The sequence below is a fragment of the Notamacropus eugenii genome, chromosome 1 (genome assembly GCF_028372415.1).
Source record: "Notamacropus eugenii isolate mMacEug1 chromosome 1, mMacEug1.pri_v2, whole genome shotgun sequence".
Lineage (NCBI taxonomy): Eukaryota > Metazoa > Chordata > Mammalia > Diprotodontia > Macropodidae > Notamacropus > Notamacropus eugenii.
In genome coordinates, this window is record NC_092872.1 from 613,501,385 (window position 1) to 613,510,825 (window position 9,441).

At 40.7% G+C, this 9,441-nt stretch overlaps 1 pseudogene; it reads left to right on the forward strand.

Annotated features, from left to right (window-relative positions):
* Window positions 1–8,541: 8,541 nt before the first annotated feature.
* LOC140527928 (translationally-controlled tumor protein-like) lies at window positions 8,542–9,187 on the forward strand (annotated as a pseudogene).
* Window positions 9,188–9,441: the final 254 nt, after the last annotated feature.

Here is a 9,441-nt window from a genome sequence, read left to right on the forward strand (position 1 = left end):
TAAAACTTTGTATTCCTGGAGATATATGGCCCCTAAAAACTATTTCTCATCATCTAGTTGCCCTCTCCATTCGTGACTAATCCATCTGAAGCAAATTCCTTTAGGTGGACCCAGTGACTAGCTTTGTCTTTAATGATAAAATCTCTTTATTCTACTGCCTTGGATAGGCATTAGATCCTGTGGTTCTGGGATGATGAAACTGGGCTTCTTTGATAAATCTTCCCGAGCCTGGTACCCTCCTCCCACATCCAGAACAGAGTTTGTTTCTCAGGCTGATTTCCTGTATCCCCTGATGGTCCACTCTCTTTAACAGTGTTGAAAGATACATCCTAGGGCCAATAGACATTCAGCACTAGAGCTACAACTAGAAATTCTTCTTTGAAAGAAAGGAATTATTTTAAAAGATGGTGATCAGGTACAGTGCTCCTACTAACCCTAATGGTTCATAAACATCACAAACCATCTCCATGGTGGTGCTAATGATACCCAGATCTTAGGAAAGCTAGGACAGCCCCAGACACATGGAACACATGGAGCACATTGCCTTCTTGGAACAGTACATGCTGACACACAGAAGGGAAAACACCCAGGAATATCAAGCCACTACATTGATGCGGTGAGGTGAACCTTTACCTGACTCCTCTCTCTTCACTCTTACTTGCTCTCTGGGCTGTCTTGTGAGGGCTAATTTCAATCTGTCAGCAATGACTGCATTACTTTACCCTGCACACAGCTCTGACATGAATGGGAACTCCAGGCCTGTCTCTTGGCACACTTTGCTACTCCCTTCTCATCCCTTCATTTCTACTACATTATTTTCCATGCTGTGCTAACCCCGCCATAGTCTCCATGTTCTTCCCCAGGATGTCTTTCCTTAATTTGCCAAAATTTCTTTGAACAGAGATGGGGAGCCACTTAGCTGCCAATTCTTGCATGAAGCAGGTTTAAAAAAAAATCAAGGCAGATTTTAGAGGCAGGAGGCCTAGGCCAGGGTACAAGTTGAGACCTGCTCTGGTCCTGCCATTAACTTGTTGGGCCACCTGTGGTAAATTACTCTACAGACTTTAATTTCCCTATTTGTAAAAGGAAGGGATTAGACCAGGGGTTTCTAATCTGGGGTCTGTGAGCCTGTTTTGAAAAATATTTTGATAATTATATTTCAAATCACTTGGGTTTCTTTGCAATCCTATGTATTTTTTATTTTACATGTTTACAAACATTAATCTGGGAAGGGGGTCTGTAGCCTTCACTGGACTGCTAAAATGATCCATGAAAATATTAGCTAACATAACTCACTGTGTTCCTACTAGGTGAAGCATTTTATGGTTATCTCTTTTGATCCTCATGACATCCCTGGGAGGTAGATGTTATTATTAATCCTATTTTACAAATTAGGGAACTGAGGCAAGCAGTCAATTAGTAAGTGTCTGAGGCCAAACTTGAACCCAGCTCCTTCCAACTACAAGCCAGGAGTTCTAGCCACTATGCCACCTAACTGTTTAACATAAAAAATGATGAAGAACTCATGAGTTAGACAGTCTTCAAGGTTCTTTTCTGTTCCAACATTATATAATTCTCTCTATATTGTAATAATATTGGCGTTTTTCAACTGCATTCATATCCATTGTTTCTTAAAAGTTCTATGAGATGGGGAAGGTGGGTAATATCCCCATTTTACAGAGGAGGAAGCTGAAATTCAGAATTTGTGGTTTTCCCAAAGTCATATATTTGGTTTGTGATTGAGTTTGGATTCAAATCCAGTTCTTCTGACTCTTCAGAAGATTTCAGTACCTAGAGTCATGGGAATGGCTGTGTAGGGAAAAGAACCATGAGCAAGGTTCAGCTGGAGAAGATCTCAAGGCCATGAGGGTATGGAGGCTCTGTTTCATCTCAATATGTGCTCTGATGGAAAACATTCTCAAACTAGTCCCTGGGTTTGAATCTAGGCTTTGGTCTGTACTATCTTTATGATCTTCAGCACATGTGACTTCCCTTCACTGGGCCTCATTTTCCTCATCTGTAAAATGAAACGGTTGGATTCGATAACCTCTAAGATCCACCCCAGCTCTGAATCCTATGACTAATAGGGTACTCCTGTAGTAAAAAGGTCATTTGTTTTCTGCTACTTCTGAAACTTCCCATATGCTCCCCTCACTATCTACACCTTGCTCTAAACACAGTTCTGTATCCTATAGACAGAAGAAGTTGCCAAGTCCCAGTCCCAAGAAAAAGAGTCAGGCAGGGAGGATGCAGGTCAAAGTGATGGGCATGACAATTTAGTTCAGGAATATCCAGACTCCTTGGTTTCTCTCTTTCTTATCATGCTACCTGTGGCATTTGTTTAATCTTTTCCACATGACAATAATCTACCCCTGCTACGTCTTTCCAATTCGTCTGATTTGTAAATACAGCAAGTCAACAAACATTTGAGTGCCTATTCTAAAAGTGCCTGCTCTCAAGGAGTTTAGAATTTGGAGAGGAGAGGATGAGAGAGGAGAAGGGAGAGGAGGATGCTCCTTACCTGGGGTGGATCAGAGACAGCATGGAGGGGAGAAGAAGGGAAAGGAGAAGGGAGAGAAGGATGCTCCTTACCTGGGGGGGGATCAGAGACAGCTTCATGGAGGGGATACCACTAGAGTCAGACTGGGTATCTCAAAATGCAGGATCTGAACAGGCAGAGTTGGAGTAGTAAGAATGTCATGAGCAGAGGAAGGAAAATGTGGTTGGTTTGGCTGGAGCACTGGGCACATGTAGGAGAGACTAGAATGCTAGGTTAGAGTAGGCATGTGAAGGGCTTAATGACAGGCTGAGGAGTCTAGACTAGATCTTAATAAGGTTACTTCTAGCTCCAGTCCTGTGACCTGGGAAGCTTTTCTTGCCAAAGAGGAGCCTGGAAGGCTCACAAAGGCCCAGAGTAGCAGATAGTTGATCGCCTAGAGGCACATTTCAGCTCAAACATAAAGAAAGATTGTCTAGCAATTAGAGCTGCCCCAGTGGGAAGGGTGCTTCCGCAGGAAGTTCCCTCTCACTGAAAGTCTTCCAGAAGAGATTTGATGCCCGCTTGTTGGCCTTACTAACAGGATTTGTAATTTGTATCTAATTAACTAGGTGACCCCTGAGGCCTCATTTAACAACCCTGTGAGGCTAAAAACACAGTGATGAGGGTGATTCTTATATCCTGGTTGTTAATGTGTTAGCTCTAATGACTCAGCTCAAGTTCTACCTTTTCCAGGAGAGTGGAAAGTGGCATATCATCCTGGAAAGAGCACTGAGCTTAGAGGCAGAGGGATATGTATTTGAGTTCTAGCTTTCCTATTGCCTTGTTGTATAGCCATGCACAAGTCATTTGTCCTGAGTTTCCTCATCTGTAAAATGGGGAAAAGTGATGTTTATGCTGCCTACTTCCCAGGGTTGTTGAAGAAGACAGCAGTCAGTGACCTGGGAAACATCATACAGGTTTGAGTTGTATTATCATTACTCTAAACCAAAGGCATTGCTGTCCTCATTCTACAGATGATGGAATTGAGATTTTGATAGGTTCACGGATGTCTCAAAGAGATGATGTGACTAGATGGCAGAGTAGAAAGACATATATACACTAGCTTTTCCCCCACAGCCCATAAAATACCTGTGAAGAAAGACTCTCAACAAATTCTAGAGCAGCAGAAGGCACAGAACAATGGAGTGGAGGAGATTTCTAGCCCAGAGTGACCTGAAAGACTGACAGGAAAGGTCTGTCACGCTGGATGCTAAGCAGAGCCCAGCCCAGCCTTGGCCACACGGTACTGGGAGGAGTAAGATCAAGCAGGCTTCAGGGATAGAATCTCTAGTGGCAACACAGATCCCTCAACCCACAGGAGCTAAAGGTCAGTGGGAGGGTTTTTTCAGCTGTCCGTGAAGGGAGCAGGGTGTCCCCATAGCTCAGGGCTCCTCAGGTGGCAGCAGCAGAGGCAGCAGTGGATGGGGGCTCCCAAGGCAGGCAGCAGCCCACATCCATTCTTGAAGGCCTCATAGGAAAGACCCTGAGGGAACTAAGCCCTGTGTGGCAGCCCTGCCCCAACCTGAGCAGCTGATCTTAATTTCACACTGAATATTGTTCCCTCCCCGCCCCCCCCCCCCCCCCCCCCCCCCCGCAAAGCTCCTGGGGGATTGGAGCAGCTCATATGAATCTCAGCCCCCAGAGCTGGCTTGGAGGAACTGAAGCAAGATGATTGTGGAGAAGAAACTCAAAAGTCAAGTAACTGGCTAGAAAAAAGGGAAAAAACATAAGACCATAGAAGATTACTTTCTTGTTGAACAGATGTCTCCTCCCATCCTTTCAGATGAGGAAGAACAAGGCATACTGTCACAGGAAGTCAAGGCTCCTTCTTCCAGGGCCTCCAAAGGGAACTAAACTGGGCTCAGGCAAGAGAAGAGCTTGAAAGGCAAGTTAGCAGCTTGCTAAAGGAGAACCAAAAAAATGCTGAGGAAAATAACACCTTTAAAAAGAGGCTAACTCAATTGGAAAAAGAGGTTCAAAAAGCCAATGAGGAGAAGGAGGCTTTAAAAAGCAGAATTAGCCAAATGGAGGAGAAGGTTCAAAAACTCACTGAACAAAATAGTTGGTTGAAAGAGAGTCAGTTCAGGGAAATGAATGACTATGAGATAAACCAAGCAGTTAAAAAACAAAACCAAAAGTTTGAAAAAATAGAAGATAATGTGAAACATCTCATTGGAAAAACAACTGGCCTAGAAAACAGATCCAGGAGAAGCAATTTAAAAATGATGGGACTACCTGAAAGCCATGATCAAGAAAAGAGCCTAGACATCATCTTCCATGAAATTTTCAAGGAAAATTGTCGTGATATTCTAGAACCAGAGGACAAAATAAATATTGAAAGAATCCACTGATCACCTCCTGAAAGAGACCCAAAAAGAGAAACTCCTAGGAATATTGTGGCCAAATTTCAGAGTTCCCAGATCAAGGAGAAAATACCGCAAGCAGCTAGAAACAAACAATTTGAGTATTGTGGAAATACAATCAGGATAACACAGGATCCGGCAGCTTCTACATTAAGGGATCAAAGGGCTTGGAATAGGATATTCCAGAAGTCAAAGGAACTGGGATTAAAACCAGAATCACCTACCCAGCAAAACTGAGTATAATACTTCAAGGGAATAAATGGTCATTCAATGACATAGGGGACTTTGAAGCATTCATATTAATGAAAAGACCAGAACTGTATAGAAAATTTGACTTTCAAACACAAGAATCAAGAGAAGCATGACAAGGTAAACAGCAAAGAGAAATCATAAAAGACTTTCTAAAGCTGAACTATTTACATTCCTACATGGAAGGAAAATATTTATAACTATTGAATCTTTTGTCAGTATTTGGATAGGTGGAGGGATTGTACATATGCACACACACACACACACACACATATATTGAGAGAGAAGAGAGAGAGAGAGAGAGAGAGAGAGAGAGAGAGAGAGAGAGAGAGAGAGAGAGAGAGAGAGAGAGAGAGAGAAACAGGTTGTGTTGAATCAGAAGGATGATATCCACACACAAAAAATTAAAATTAAAATTAAGGGGTAAGGGAGGAAAATATTGGGAGGAGAAAGGAAGAAATGGAATGGGGCAGGCTTTAATTCATAAAGAGATAAGAAAAATCTTGTTCAATGAAAGAGAAAAGGGAGAAGGGGAGAGGGGAAAAGTGAAGCTATTCTCTCCACAGATGGCTGAAAGAGGGAATAACATGCTCACTAAATTCGGTATGAAAATCTGTTTTACACTACAGGAAAGCAGGGCAGGAGGCGACAAGTGGGGTGAGGGGAATGATAGAAGGGAGGGCAAACGGGAGAAGGGAGTAACTAGAAATAAACACTTTTGGGAAGGGACAAGGTAAAATGAGGGAATAAAAAATAAAAAAAATAAGGGAAGATAGAGTAGGATAGACGGGAATATAGTTAGTATTACACAACATGATTATTATGGAAGTCTTTTGCAAAATGACATATATTTAGTCTGTATTGAATTGCTTGCCTTCTCAGTGGGGATGGGTAGGGAGGGAGGAAGGGAGAGAAGTTGGAATTCAAAGTATTAGAAACGAATATTGAGAAATAAGGGAAATAAGAAACACAGGGAATAGGGTATAGAAATTTATCTTGCCCTACAAGTAAAGAGAGAAGATGGGGAAAAGGGAAGGTTGGAGTGTGATAAAAGGGAGGGTACATTGAGGGAAGGGGTCATCAGAATGCAAGATATTAGGAAGTGGGGGGAGGGGAGAGATGGGGAGAAAATTGAACATGTTACAAAGTGATGTAAAAGCAATTAATATTAAAACAATTGATTGAATTAATTACTGAGACTAAATCAAAGGCATCTTTAGTTTGGGGAAAAGAATTCTAGTCTAAATTTCCTAGAGGCAGGTAACCTCGGGTAAAATTTGGCATTGATGGAAAAGTTAAGGTTTTAATGGTAAATTTGATTTTATGATTGTTATTTAATCGGGAACTAGAACAGGTATAAAAAGGCATGTAAGCCACTTAAGACTTGCCTCAAAAGGTGTTCCTTAGCCAAAGTGAAATTATAGTCATATTTGAAACCTGATTATTGGAACTTGCTATTTTAAGATACTATGGGACTATTAAGTGACTGTTCTTCTGGGTCTAACTCCAGGTATGGACAGCAAGAAAGGTAGTCTGAGTCTCCAATCCATGATGCCAGTAAGCCTGTGAGATGCTGGTATGAACTGAAAAAAGGTGGTCTCATGGGAAGGATGGGAGAGCAACTGTTAAGCCTGGGCTAGGGTAGGATTCTCCTGACTCACTTTTCCCACTGACACCTGGCAGACTTTAAGCCTGACTGAATGCAAGTTGACAATCTACTCCTACGTGGAACTGACATGAAGTTGGGGAGATATTGGTTCCCTGCAATGTCCCTACTCTTAGTGGCAATTTCCTATAGTCAAGAGGTTTGTAAGCTTATTACCAGATCTATTAAATTATAGATTGTTGGTAGGGGAACATCTGAGGTTAAGTCTAAGATTAAGCTGTTAGGCTTAGGACTTTAGACCAACAACAATAAGTTAGGGTCCTTTAATTCTTAGTAATACTGTGAAGACAATCAGGTCAAGGGCTTGTGAAGTTAGCATACATAAATATTATTTATGTTTCAGTTGGTTAATATTTAAAAAAAATTCTTTTGTGGTCTATATTGTAAATGCTTTAAAAAGAAATATCACCTGACCAAAAGTTGGAATTGTTTTATGTGATATGAACTGTGTTAAAAATGAAAAATAATATAAAATTAAAAAAAAGAAAAATAAAAAAAGAGACGATGTGGCTAGGAGAATTTAAGCTAGTTAAATGACTGGACCCATAGAGCAGTGATTAATGTCAACCTGGAGGGACATCTCTTGTCAAGTGCCCCAGGCATATGTCCTTGGTCCTGTTCTGTTAAAAAAATTTTTTTATCAATAATTTGGGAGAGGGCTTAGATGACATATTCATCAAATTTGCAGAGGATATGAACCTGAGAGGAATACCTAATACATCAGATGACAGAACTGGGATCTGAAAAGATCTCTACTGAGAAGCACGTTGGACTGAATCTAATAAGATGAAGTTTAAGTGGGGATACTTACAGTGTCTCTCAGACAGGTTAGAAAAATCAACTGCACAATTTAAAAAACCCTGAGGTATCACCTCATACTATGGAAACTGGTAAAGATGATAAAAGATCAGAACAGTCAGTGCTGGAGGGGTTGTGAGAAGATAGGCACATCAATGAACTGCTGAGGGAGCTACGAAGTGGTTTAAGCATTCTGCATTTCAATTTGAGATTATGTTAAAAAAAAGTGACTAAAATGTCCATACTCTAGGATGCAGCCAAGCTACTATTGAGCATGTACACTGAGGAAGTAAAAAAAAAAATGAAGGTCTAATATATACCAAAATATTAATAGCAGAACTCTGTGTTAGCAAAGAACTGAAACCAAAGTAGGCACTCATCCTTTGGTGAAACAAATAAACAACTTTGGAATATGAATGTAGTGGGGGATTTCATTGTAGTTAGAAATGATGTTCATGAGGAAATTCCAAGAAACATGGGAAGGTTTGTAAGAACTGATGAGAAATAAACAGTAGAGTCAAGAGAACAATATACATGACTAGACCATTATAAATGAAAGGATCACTTAAAACAAGTTGAACTCTGGGTAACTGAAAAACCTGTAAAGCTCTCAAAGAATAATAATTTATCCTACCTACCTTTTTCATGGAGGGAGGTGGACAAGTACTAGGATAAAGTGCTGAAAGCATTTTTAGACATGGACACTGAATCAGATATTTTAACTTTTTTTACAAGAGGCAGTTCAGGGAGAATGAGAAGATGGCAGGGTTAGGACCTAGATGAATCCAATTTCCCAAAAAACATTCCAATAAAGTTTTAAAAATGCACCAGAAGGCTTTTCTAATTCCTTCTTCCTCCCCACACAAATTCCTCTCAGGCTGCATGGCACCAGTCAGCTTAGCTTCCCTCTTTCTGCTGCCATAATCAGCTACCAAGACCTCATCAGCCATGATGAGATGTTCTTCACCATCTACAAGATCTGGGAGATTGTGAATGGGCTGTGCCTGGCTGTGAAGGGGAAGATGGTCTATGGGACAGAGGGTACCATTGATGATTCACTCATCAGTGGAAATGCCTCTGCTGAAGGTGCTGAGGGTGAAGAACAGATGTTACTGTAATCACTGGAGTTGATATAGTAATGAACCATCCTCTGTAAGAAACTAGTTTCATAAAAGAGTCTGACAAAAAGTACATCAAAGACTACATGAAATCAACAAAAGGCAGACTTGAAGAACAGAAGACAGAATAAAATCTTTTATGATGGGAGCTGCAAAATAAATCAAACATATCCTTGCTAATTAAAAAAAAACCCAACCATCAGTTCTTCATAGGTAAAACCATGAATCCAGATTTCATGGTGGCTCTCTTGGACTTCTGTGAGGATGGTGTGACTCCATTTGTGATTCTCTTTAAGGATGGCTTAGAAATGGAGAAATATTAAATTCATCTAATTACTTTGGATCATCTTGTTATCACAACTGGCTGCTGCTTTTTGTCATCTATACAACACCAGGACTTGGACTGATGTCATCTTGAGCTGTGTTCATTTACTTTTGACCTTGATTTGTTTGGAGTGGAGACATTGTTTTTAAAAACATGTCATGTAGGTTGTCTAAAATAAAACACATTTAAATCTCCCTCCACCAAAGAAAAAACAATGCTCCAGAAGGAACAATTGCAAAGAAAACTAATATCATGACAAACATAAGACTGCGCAAAAAGACTGCCAAAATGCTTGGGAAGTGTGGAGTAGAGGTAAGTTAGGAGAAATGAAAGAAATATAAGACACTCCCGGCCTGTAGCAGAAAATGGAGCTATCCAATGCA